Here is a 13,284-nt window from a genome sequence, read left to right on the forward strand (position 1 = left end):
CCCAAAGGATACGGTGATGACAGCACTGGCTGCAGCTCTTCGCGCACTCCTGGAGACGACGGTGTGCAGCAACAGGACGAGCGACCTTTGCGTCTTAATCGGCGTTGCGCGCCGATTAAGATCTTCCACACCATGGATACTGCGTCCAAGAAGCCGCAGCCGCAGATATTCCAGTGGTACATGCGTTCCCTCCGCTGCCGTAACCCTGAGTTCGCCCGCTCACTGCCCCAGCGCAACCTCGACGTCCTAGCATTGCAAGAGATGGGAGTTCGTGATGGGGCCCTCAACCTCCCAGGCTATGTGGCGTACCACGGCGTAACAACCTGTAAGAACAAGACGTGTCTAAGCACGCACTATTTCAACCCGGCGCACCCACAGGGCATGGCAAGGGCATCTATTTACGTTCGCTCGCGCCTTCCCCAATCTGTGTCTTATTATTTCTGTATGAGAACTAAGCTGTGTACATGTGCGTTTTGCATCATATGTTTTTATCAACGTTTTTGTGAAGATGACCACAAAGAATATTAGAAAGAGCATTGTAGCGATGGTTCCAAACTGTAGCTCTGCCGAAACTTGAACCACCATCTGGTTGATCTACTGAAACTCCTGAAGATCTGATCTACTGAAACTCCTGAAGATATGATCGAGCCCTTCACAACACATTGCTTATTTCATAAAGTTCCACACAACCAGAAGTAGGTGCATTTTCTGTGAGCGACTTCAAGGTAGATACCTTCGATGGCTTTCATTAAATGGCACCAAGCTATTGGAGTAATAAAAATACTTCTGAAAGTGTGTTTTAGGCGTGTTGGAAGGTGTTCGCACGCGTGCCTGCCAACACCTGGAAGCGTGCAAGAGAGATGGATGCCTCAAGGATACATTTTGACAGTCCGCAAAATTTACCAGTCCGCTTCACCATGCACCATGAAGCTACTCCACCCTATGTACCACCCAGGTGTTCACTCTTCTACACGTGCTTTTCGTATGAGCACAGTAGAGAGCCTCCACGTTGAATCTAATCAGTGGTCATTCCACTTGCAATGATCCTAAGTACGCTTTGTATGCTGCCTGAAAGTGCATGCAAACAGTGAACATTCTTTGCACTCCACTATTATGATATGAGCAGTCTTGCCCTCTTCAACACTCGCACGGCGGTGAGGCAGCTTTATTGACTTCGCGTGAGGGGCTTAGCTAAAGAAATAATTGTGCCACTTTTCGGACTATCCAAGAAAAACTGATTTATTCATGGCTTTATTTACCGAGATTTCCCTAGCATCACTATAGCATTCAGTATAGTAAAAACCACCTATGTATTTTTCATGTGATAAGCATGCCACTACACTTTCTTTTATGCTGTAAACTCATTTGTGCAGTTTCCTCCTCCAAGATTGACATGTACATAACTCAACATGGGGTAAAAGAGGCAGCTCAGTATTGAGCAGTAATTTAACGGTGCTGAAAGTAAGCCCTCTTAATACTAATCGAATGAGCACAAATGTTCATATTTCAGTAATTTGCCAAAGCGAGTAGCTTCCTCCCACAGTTAGCCATATTGAAAAATCGTGAATATGGTGACACGACCACAACTAACTTTCAGGAAAGCTGTCAAATCTGAAAAATTAATGCGAAAAATTGAAAACACGGTTTGTGACATCAAAATTTTCTATAAATTCTCAAAATATCTACCAAATTCAACTTGTGCTCTTTCACCACAAGCAGAAAAAATAATGCATGAGTGTTACCAGTCTCCTCATTTTCCCCAGAATGTTATGCATCGCACCACATTACTTTTTAACCTTCTCGTTAACTTACTCAGCACAGAACACTGCAGCTTATTTTGTAAACTTGCCTAATGATCTCCAGAAGCTTTTACAGTTCCTCCCCTTCACTGGTTTCCATGGTTGTTCGTCTGCGCTTCACGGCACGAGAATTTCCCCTTCCTAGTGCTCCTCCGTCTTGTTTTGTTTAATTTTGCAAACATACAATGAAAAACCTACTCGAAAATTACAAAGCCACAATATCCTTGAATAAGGGTTACCTGTGTAAAGGTGGCAAACTGGCAGTACACAAGGTGGTGAACATTATGAGAGATTTCTTTCGGAAGCTAGGAGCTACCTTAGAGGGCCACCAACAAACATGACTCAGCAGCTGCAGCTACTCACAATGAAGACAAAACCGAGGAGCTTAGAAGTGCACCTCGCATCATAGGTGTTTATTCTTTTGTGTATTTAGATGATTATAAAGGACATTAAAAAGAGCATGATAGTAACATTTCTGATCTGTAGCACCTCTGGAGCCAATTTATCTGGGTGATCGCCTCAAGGTCTTTAGGCAAAGATTGGGCCTTTAGCAACGTTGCACTATGTTGTTTTTCACCACCCTTCTGTAAACGAGATAAAACTCGTGAAACGATGGTGTGGAGTTGTGAAACACAGCAAAGGACTGCCTCGAGTTTCGGGGCAGCCTGTGGTTGTGAAAGTCACGATGCTGAGCAGCTCATAACTTGCAGTCTCCTGAAAATAGCCATTGAAGCGGGACCCAAACCGGCCTGTCTGTGGCTATCACATCTTTCTGAAGGACAGGAACTGTCCTGAGCTACGATGTTTACTCTGTTAAAGGTGAGACTTCCAAAAAATAACGCATGATAGTGATGGAGCCAGGCACTGAGTACTGGGTTAAAGTGGCTCCAGTGTGTTATGAGGGTGCCGTTGTGTCCCAGACACAACAGGGACACAACAGTCAATAATGGACTGTTGTGCAATAGACAACACCTGGCATTCAATATGTAGTTGCACAAAAGGAAAATGAAATCTGCAAAGAAATTGGCTCAGTACAAGGTTTGTGCACATATGTAACCTGCTCGTGCAACAATACTCTCGGGTGCAACCTGTGCAAGCATAGACATGCTGCTAGTGCAATTAAGGAACTTGACTCTGCCAGTGACTACACAACTGCACAGCCTCTACCTCGCCGGGGCTTTTGCGCAAGCAGGCATTTGGTGTGTAGCGACACCACAGACCCAAGCTAACGGGGGGATTTCGATCGCCTCCCACACCTAGCCGTGCGTGGCTTGGCTGTGTCTGGCGAAAAAGGTATCCTGGGTGTTTAGCCAATGTTGGATGATTGGACCTTTAAGGCCCCCCGGCGTAGGCAACACACCCCTTTGGCCCTGGCTTCACGTAGACTGCACTCCTGGGCTGACCCACCCAGGGGAAATCGACAGTCTTCCTACATCTTTGTTTTTTATCTCAGTTTTTGTCTGTCCCGTCTTTTCCTCACTTCTGTTTACTTTTTCTTTGCTGTAAGGGTTAGCCTTGTGTGTTCACCCCACCTTGAGATGTGTCACATGTGGTTATAGTGGCAGTGTGCAGCTTGTGTATGCAAGCCGTTCCTACATGTCTTGCAGCGTCTCCTTGCGAAGGTAAGGAGCTTTAGCAGGGTCAAAAACTTTTCAATTCTCTTGGGATTCCCTATTCTTCTATTTGAGCGTAGCATGGCCCAGACATTGTCCACTGAGCTTGTCGCCCAGGTGCGTTTGCCCTGCAAGTGGTCAATGCCACGTCCATAGCTATCTGAACAGATGGCCGATTTCTTACTCCTTGTTTACTGCTGGCTCATCAAAGAGCAGAATAACCAATGTCCCGACAACAACTATTTATCAGCATGTCATGATCACCAGAGGCTAGAAAAACCCACAAAAGATGAACAAACTTCAGGGGAGATGCTACTCTGAAAAGCAGGATTTTTTATACTTTGTTTCTTTTCAAAATTACAATTCTATTTTTAGCACAAAAACAATCAAGAATGTAATGAAAACAAAAAGTAGGTTAAAACCACTGTTAAAGAGCACAAGTTGGTTATTGAGGACGAAGAAGAGCTCATTGTCAAAAGTGCCCTGAAAATTTTAACCTGGTTGCTTGCTATTGCATTTGGCATGAGTTCACCAAAGCCACATCTTCAAAACAACCGTGATTCACAAGCTCAAAAGTGCAATAGCTCAGTGTGCGCCAATAACTTTATGGCGGCTTGAGCCAACACTAAATAGAAACATATGGGAGTTTTATTTAATCGCTTCTGGCCCCCTTCGCGTGTGTACAAATGCAAATGTCTTCAGGTTTGTTGGTAAAGGCCACTTGAAGGACCTGGCACACACTGTCTGTCAAGACGGTGCTTATTTATCTTCACTTGCTAGCATGTATCATCATGAGCAACACGCATGCAATGTTACACCTTGTGCAGCAGTCTGTAAAGCTACATGTTCAGACGCTAGCTATTTTTTTACATTCTTCGTATGTCTTTCCCTTCTTTTTATTTTCTCTTTATTTTGTTGGTGGAGGGGAGAGATAGGGACGCTTCTGCACGTGTCCCACAGCTACAGCCAGCATTCCTTGTGTAGTTTAAATATTCCTTACCATTTACTCCAGCAAACAAGCTATTATCTCATCAATACAGTTTAGTGTAGTTATTTGTACAGGTATCATGTAAGCCCATGCTGACGTGGAAAAAACGCAGCGTGTCTCCATGGTATTCAAGTGTATATACCCATCTGTTAACACAAAATGCCATACTTTTTATTGCTTTTTCTTTTTGAGCACGCTAAAGAAGTTTATAGCACTGCTTTTCCATTGGGAAATGATGCAATCCCTGTAGTTTCCCTTTCATAGGTAACTACAGACGAGAAACAATGTCTTAGCCACCAGGCAGTGCCAATGCGCGGCACATGCAAATAAGTTTTCCGCGCTGCTTTTTCCGTTGCAAAATGGTGCGATCGCTATTACTATAGACGAGGAACATTGTCTGTGGTGACCTGGCAGTCCAGACATGTTGCACATAGCGCTGAGATGGTGCCAGGCACCACAATAGTTCCCAAGGTTTCATTCGAAGTGTTTTTTTTTTCTTTTGTATGCTCACAGAGCAGCAAGGGGCTTTTAAGGATACTGCAATGCTAAAGAAGAAAAAAGCCTCTAAATGAGCCTAAGATGACGCCAATCAGTCAGCTACTCTGTTCGTGGCTTGCGCACCAAGTTCGAACAAATTCTGTCTCTTGTGGTGCATATTGCGACTCCCATGATGTCCAGTCAGAAACTCGAGGCTGCTGAATTAGGCAAGCCAAACTGGAAAAGGGCCAAAATGCCAGCGAAGATTGAGGGAAGTTTTTCCTTCGGAGCCCTTCTCGTGGGCAAATGACGCACCGCTTCCCAACGAAGTGCGCTTCTCTAGGGAAAAACACATGTTCCTAGACCAATCTGAGGGAGTGTTGAAGGCTTGGTGCCTCTAAACCCATCAACACTGCTTACAAAAAGGGTTCCTCATCGCCATTCTTGATGTTTTTGAAGACAAAAAAGCGGTAGATTTTCATATAAGCGACAAGCTCACTACTTGTGACTATCACTCATGACCGCGCGCCTTTCACAGCGCATGGAGCTTCAAGATAGATAAGCTTCAACCTAGCACTAGCGGGTGGTAGAATCGCTGCCTAGTCAAAAAAAAAGGGGGGGGGCAAGGTAAAGCAACTGCAAAGCGAAAAAACGCCAGCTAAAGGATTAGTGCTCTGATAAATAAGAAGCAGACGCTAAAGACAGAAGGCGTAGCATGCTTGAGGTCTACAAAAGCAAACATGCCAAGTATCTTGACATAAACTCACGTAGCAAACTGGGTTGATGAGGTAAACTCAACTGACACTGGTAAACTGAGCCACGGCCCGACTGGAGAGGCGCGCGCACTTTCCTTCTTAAGGCCTTCGCTATCGCTTCGAGCAGAATGGGAGCGCGTCTCTGTGGATAACCTCACCGCTCACCGCGTGAGGGCACAGCGACCCTGCTGTAGTTGTAGCTGTTGTAGTTTGGGGAGCTGCTTGCAACTGCCGTCCTCACATTGTCTTTTTATGTTGTGTGTTGCATCGTTCAACAGAGTGAATGCCGCAAACCAGAGAGGTCGTGATTTGAGTACTTTTGACTCATAGCTTTTGCATTCTAAGGGATACGACTTGCAATGCAGAGCAGTGAATCGTTGGCTGTGGACCGGCCAGCGAGACCATGGTGTACTGTTGCATACGGCACTGTAAGTTGCAGTCCAGTAGGACTAAAGGTGTTTCCTTTCATCGATTCCCGAGTGATGCAGAACTGGTCAATAAGTGGCTGAAAAACATTTTAAGAGAAAGTATGGTTGTCAATGACAAGTCTGCGTCAACTGTCAATCGTAGCCGGCACTTCCTCTCCACTGACTACGTGCCTGGGTGCCGAATCAGGAAACCTCTACCTGGTGTTGTGCCAACAGTGTTCGACGAGTACCCAGGTTACGTACCTTGTGCCGAGTGCCAAGAAGCCCCGTAAGGAGCCTACATCCAGATGTTCTGTCCCTGCTCCAAAATCAAGTAAGCGAAAAGTGGTGCCAGAAGATGCGGTCGATCGTTCTGAATCGCAGGACGACTTCGCTGGCAAGAAACCTAGTGTCTGCACTCAAACGGCAAATAAAGACGCCCACCGAGTAAGTGCGTATGTTTCACTAATCCGCAGGCTTCATGAACAAGCTACGTACCACCGTTCGAAGTGTAGCAAACTCCAACAGCAACTTGACGCTGCAAAAAAATTCTATCGGTAGAAAAAGAAGCATGCTTGTGCCAAAAGAGTTGTTGCCGATTCCGCAAAGGATGAAAAGAAGGCCATCTTTCTCCATCAACTAGACAGTTATGGGCAGAAGCGACCGTGCTAACCAGAGGAAATAAATCAGAGTGTGCGTCGTGTGGTGCTTTCTTTCACCTAAGGGGTACGAGCATGCTCGGACATCCCAGCTGTTGACACTGCCAGCGAAGTGCACACTGCAGCGGTACATGGGACCCAGCCCGACAACGATAGGTATGAGTCCTGCGATGAAAGAAAGACTGGTTTTTGAAGCTTCCCCACTAGGCTCTAAGCAGCATATGGCAACGCTAATCATTGACGAGGCTAGCATCAAGCCGAATAACATATATGATAGGAAATTGGACGCAGTCTTAGGTGGCTCGAAGGAAACCCTTGCAAACAGGATCCTGTGCTTTGTGCTTCACGGCATCACTAGCTCCTGCAGAATTCCCTGCTCATACTATTTTACTAAGAACTTAGCAGGAGAGGCCTGTTTGCATAGACCAAGGAAGTGATCAACACTGTTGAGTCTTACGGATTTTCAATTGTGCGCATTGTGACGGACAATTATTCCGCCAATACTACAATGTTTAAGCTGGTAGGAAATGGCTGCCTATCGACTGTAGTGGAGCATCCACATGATACCAATCGGGTGATCTTACTAAGCTTCGACCCATGCCACGTAGAAAAAACGTTCGGAGTCAATGTTTTGAACGAGAGCTGACAGACAGCTTAGGGGGACATCTCTGGCATATTTGTCCAAAAGCTGTACGAGCACCAAAAGGACAAGACAATCAAACTGGCAAGAAACCTAACCAAGAAACATGTCTACCCTACAAACCTGGAGAAAATGAATGTCCTCCGGGCAGTGAAACATTCCCTCCACAAGTAATTGCAGCTATTAAGCACCTCCAAGAAAACACAGGCGGTGACTCTACCCTCTATGTGTTCAGCAAAGCAAGTTCAACCATTCACTTTATGTAGACAAACGATGGTTCGATAGCCATGATACCACGTATGCCAACAGCGCCCAAAAGAACCAGATATTGAATACAGACGACCCTCGGCTGATGTGGCTTGAAAAGGAGTTCACCAGCTGCATTGAAGGCACCTAGGAAAGCTCGATAGCACAAGGAAGGGATGGTTTGCCTTGTGAGACATTTGAAGACTTGCGCTTTACGACGAAGTCTACAGTTGAAACTGCATGTTTTCTTGTGCGGAATGGTGTCAACTGCGCCCTTACGCGGATGCTGAACAGTGACCCTATTGAGGCCATCTTTGGAAGAATAAGATTCATGTGCGGAGGAAATGACATGCTAGGGCAGTGATGACTGCGCTTGATCGCATTATCAAGTCTCAGGCCTCAATTAGCAAGAAGCTCACAGTACCTTGTGTTGAAGCCGAAGAGCTGCCTGCTGCGCTACCACAGTCTCCGACTGAGGAATTTCGAAATATCGAGACACCCCATCACCCTCTGTCACGTACTCTGGTTTGGTTTATGTTGCTAGATACATCGCCAAGCTAATATGCGACTTTGAGTGTGACGCTTGTTCAATTTTCCTCAAAATACACGAGAGAAGTGATCCTCTGTACACGCTTCTAGAAAGCCATGATTTTAGCAGGCTGCACCATCTAAAAGAAGGGTTTGTGGCACTGTTAAGACAAAATTGTGTGCTTTTTCGAGAAAGCTGTCGTGCACCTTTTACGTACAAATGTGCTGGAAGAGCTATGAATCCTCATTCAGCCACATCTTGAAAACTCGACGCTGCTGCGTTGTCCGGAAGGAGTCAACAATAGCCACGCGATATGGTCTGCCGGCTTGATTTCCGAGAAGCTTGTGAGAAAACTTCCGATCAACTCCACCAAGAAGACAACCGACAAGAACGAGAAGTCAATAACTTATGTGCACAAGCTTTCCAGGAAAGACTTTAGGCTTTGAATTTGTGTCCCAGATGAGAGTGACTTCAGCAAGAAGTGATGTGTTCAACATCACAGTTCTCAAATAATGCGGTATTAGTGAAGGAAATGCTCAGTTTGTTTTTATTTTCTGTCAATAAACACTTCTTTTCCCCGAATGTGTAGCACCATCCATTAATCGTTTTTAATGCCAGTGGTGCTCAAACAAAACACCAGCACTTCGGCTTCAGAATTATGACGCAAATGCAAGCCTGGCATTTCGTTCTGTGCAAACACTGCACATTGCGCGGAAATTTATTTGCCAACTCGGACCCATTATGATGATGATGATGGTAGATTTTAGTGGTCAAGGGCAACTCGGGCCAAAGAGCGCCAAACACACGGTTTTTGGTCGATTTGATTATAAAAAGTCTACTCAGGGTGGCAAGAATAAAAGAGTAGTGTATAGGACTTAAACTTGGGTGTAGTGACTATGTGTGATGGGTTTAAAACGGGCTATGCTTATGGGCTTTACAAAGTCATGCCGCGTCGTCAACAGTCCTTGTCAAGACAGGGAGTGTGTGCTGCATGACATTTGATAAAAAAGTCTCAGCGGTTCCCTCAGGATTGAGAGGAGGCCGAGATTAGTGAGAATATGTTATGGAATGTAGGAAGCCTACACTAGCTAAAAACTTTAAGACTACTTTTGGGAGAAACAAGGGATTGTCTCCAAGAAAAAATTGTGGATGAGGCGGAATGTGACATTTCTACAGCTTTGGAAAGTGACACAGTCTTTCTGGTTCGAGGTGCGGACAGGTACAGTAAACCCTCGTTAACTCGAACTCGCATATCTCGAAATCTCGGTTAAGTCGAAACTTTTTTTCGCCGTGCATTAACCTCCCATAGGTGCTATGTATTTGCCCCCTCTTATCTCGAAACGTTTTCCGGAGGGAACAGTGGATATCTCGAAATCTTGACAGGGAGGGCAGAAGGCAAAGTCTACTCCCAACAGGAAACGAGGGCTCCGTGCAAACGCTTAGCTCTTACTATACGTGCCGAACGCAGTCGTGAAGGGCGAATTTGAAATTCCCGCGGACGCAGCCGTTTCTTATCAGCCTTGTCAGGCAACTGTGGGAGTGATCACGTGTGCGCACCTGCGCGCGACTTATGCGCGGTGGGCGGCGTGTGCAGCATGCGCCCGTCAGTACGCAACCTAGCCCTTGCATGTGCGAGCTGGTATTCTTTGTTTTCCTCGCGATCTGTGCACGACGCATCTTGAGCTCAGTTTTGCTGAGTAGTGAGTGGTCTGTCCAACGGACGCTTCCGAATATCGACCAAGATGTCCCGCCCAAAGCAGTGCAAATCTCCGACGTTGGAGAGAAAAGTCGCGCTAATCAAGGAAGTGGAAAAAGCAAGTCGAAGCAAGTCGTGCATCGCCGAAGAATTCGGCATCCCTTTGTCAACCCTCTCGACAGTGCTTAATGCTGTGATGAGCTGTGCAATGAAGTGCGCAAGGCAACTGGCTGCGTGAGCGATACTGAAGACGGCGAGATCGCCTTTGAGGAGTATGCGCTCTACGAGGCCGACGTCCCCGTTACCGGAATGCTGTCGGACGCCGATATCGTTGAGATCGCCGTGAACGACGCAGATGACCATGCAGATGAGGAAGAGCCTCGAGAAGTGCCTACGATGACAGAAACACGTAACATATTGTGCTTGCTCCGCAACAAGGTCGAATGCAGCGGTGGCGACCAACGGCTCATGCGATGTGTTGAGCAACTGGAGAACGCCTTTCTCGGACCGAACGCTAAAGCGAAACAGGCGAGCATCACGCAATTTTTTGGTCCTCGGTAATAAATTTTTTCCCCTCCGAATTCTTGTGCCTTTACTACGGTAGCTGTTTTGTGCAGTGGAGCTTTTCCTAGCAGCACTGGCTTTTCTTTTACAGTGACCCGGGCGAACATTTTCGGCGTTTTGCTTAACTCGAAATACCGCCTATCTCGAAATTTTCCCCGGATTTGATGACTTCGAGTTAACGAGGGATTACTGTAATTAGAATGTGAACGACAGACAGCTCATCACCACATTTTGCACAATGTGGTGCTGAAGAGTTGTTTAAAAGGTGCGAGTGTGTTGCATGTGTATGACCGATCCCGAGTCTGCACAGTGCAACCTCTTGGTGCCTGTTACGTTTTTCAGTCATATATCTTCCTATTCTTGGCTTTACTAAGTGCAGTTTGTTTGCATTTGCTGCGTTCCATTCTTCTTGCCATTGTCTACGCATTCGGAATGTGATGAGTGGCCTCAGGTCCTCATACGGGATGGTGTCTACGTCAACTGACGGGCGGAGTACTGCTGACTTTGCAAGTTTGTCCGCTATCTCATTGCCAGCAATGATGCAGTGTCCCGAAATCCAGCATAGCGTGATTTTGAGCTTAGATTTGCGGGCTGACATGATGCATTTTCGAAGTGTATGAGTAACTGGGTTTTTGAGTATCTTAGTGGAGGACAGCGCAGTCACAGCACTGAGAGAATCTGTGTATAAGATTGAGGCTGGTTCTTTCTCCTTTAAAATGTGCGTTACAGCTAAAAGTATGCCATAGCATCATCATCATCATTATCAGCCTGACTACATCCACTGGAGGACAAAGGCCTCTCCCATGTTCCGCCAGTTCCGGGATAGCCGTGATCGTATAGTGGTTAGTACATTGCGTTGTGGCCGCCATGCCATAGCATTCTGCAGTAAATATACTGGTATGTTCGTTCATTGTTCTAGATTCAGAGAAAGCGGGATTATACCGAGTCCTCCACATGCGATTGTGGAGGACTCAGTATAATATTCAGCACACCTGTATTTGGCCTGCAGGTACTTGAAGTGTTGATCGATTGCGACTGGGTGGCCATTTTTTCCTACCTCTAGGAATGACAAGTCACAATCGATAGCCTGCATTTCCCATGGCACAACAGTGTCCTTGTGAGAGGTTAGTTGAAGATTGGAGACAGGTATGTGCGTATTTCCAAGGTGTGAGACCACTCTGAGGGGATACGGTGGCGTAGCTGATGGTCGCCTCAAAAAGAGGAGGGCGTTCGATGTATCCTGCAATAGCGCACGAGCTGGGTGGTCGACATGAGAAAGCACCTTGGTGGCATACGTGAGGACGATCTTTTTTCGGAGGGAGCGGACGTGTTTTTTCGTCGCTCCTTCAAGTCTTTTGTTTTAAATAAAGTAATTGACACTCCTGTGTCCTTTTTTGTTTTCCTTTTTGTTCTGCTCTCACGATCGCGCTCTCGAGCGTAGCCCTCCTCAGGTCTCCCAGGGGGCAGAGCATTATGTAGCTCTAAATCTTTGTTTTTCTTTTTTTTTCCTATCCCTTTTTATTTTTTTCCCAACCTCCATTTGAGGTTTGTCGCCACATATCACGGCCGACGGCAACAACAAGCCTGCGAACAACTCCGAGGCTCTCCTCTCAGACCTCAACGAGGCCACCAACCACGTGGACTCTACGCCACAAACATGTGGCCCGAGCCCAAACGTCAAAGCGGCCAGCCTGCGACTCACCAGGGCCCGCCGCCGACTGGCTCACAAAGGTTCCTACTCCAAGGAGAAACCAGAGGAGACGCCGACGTTCAGGCCACAGACTCGACCGTGTCCACGACGCCAGCAACCACCCAAGAGGCCGACTGCTACACAAAGAAACCGAGGAGGCTGGGCGGCGGCCATTACCAAGCCAGCCGCCATTTCTACAGCCACACAGACTGACGAATTTCCTCCACAGTCACTGCCCAGAGACGAATCTAGTGGCGCAAGTTCCTCCTCTCCCACGACGACTTCCTCCTCCTGGGAGCACGAGACACCCGCCACCTCACCGAGCTCCGAAAGCGAAAGTGATGCGAGTTTCGAACAGCCTGAGCAGGGAGCGTCGTCTGCTGCAGCCGCCCGCACCAACCCAGCCCGCGATCCATCCGTGCTGCCGCAAACTGGTTTCCTCTCTCAACCAGACCGCCCCAGTCCTGACGGCACTGGAGAGAAAAACCCTTTCCCGAGGCGAGAGCGAGCCCGGGTTATCTGCTTGTCTTCCCCCGCCCTCTCCTCAGGCCAACAACCCCCTCCCTCTCCAGGCGGGTCCCCCAAAGGAACTGAGCCGGCCACTAAGAGAGGAGGTGCCACTCCCAACAACATCCGGAGTCTCCTCCTCCCCCAGGCGGGCTTTGCAAGCTTTCCTCCTCTTCCCACCACGGAGGCGCCCAACAAGATAACTCTCTGCGCGCCGATCGACTCCTCCCTGCCAAAGACAAAGGGAAATAAGAAGGGGAAATCGACAACAAAGCAGAATACAGCACCACGCCCGGTTTCCTCCCAGGCGGTAGCGGAGATCAGCGCCCCTATTAGGCAAACACCACCGGAGCACGCCGGTGACCCCATCGGCCGGACGATCATTTTTAGACAGCTTGGCCGTAAGTCACACTTCCTGGCTGCATCAAGGGACGCAATCGCTGCTTTCCTAGCCGGTTTCCCAGCGACACAACGGGTGCGGGTCAATCATCGCCGCAACCTCGTCGCTGTCGACACCGCCCCCAACTCGGTGTCACAGAACGAGCGCTAAAAACGGGCACGCCGCCAAATTCTTGCGATAACGCGCCGGAGAGTGGCGCCGCGAGGTCAAAAGAAAAAAAGAAAACAAACATCTAAAGGCTCCCCCGGGGCGCGCGCTCTCCCCTTGGAAGCGTGGCTTCGCTGACGAACCTCCTCGCCCCACATCGGCGGCCG

This window comes from Rhipicephalus microplus, chromosome 6, assembly GCF_043290135.1.
Source record: "Rhipicephalus microplus isolate Deutch F79 chromosome 6, USDA_Rmic, whole genome shotgun sequence".
Taxonomy (NCBI): Eukaryota; Metazoa; Arthropoda; class Arachnida; order Ixodida; family Ixodidae; genus Rhipicephalus; species Rhipicephalus microplus.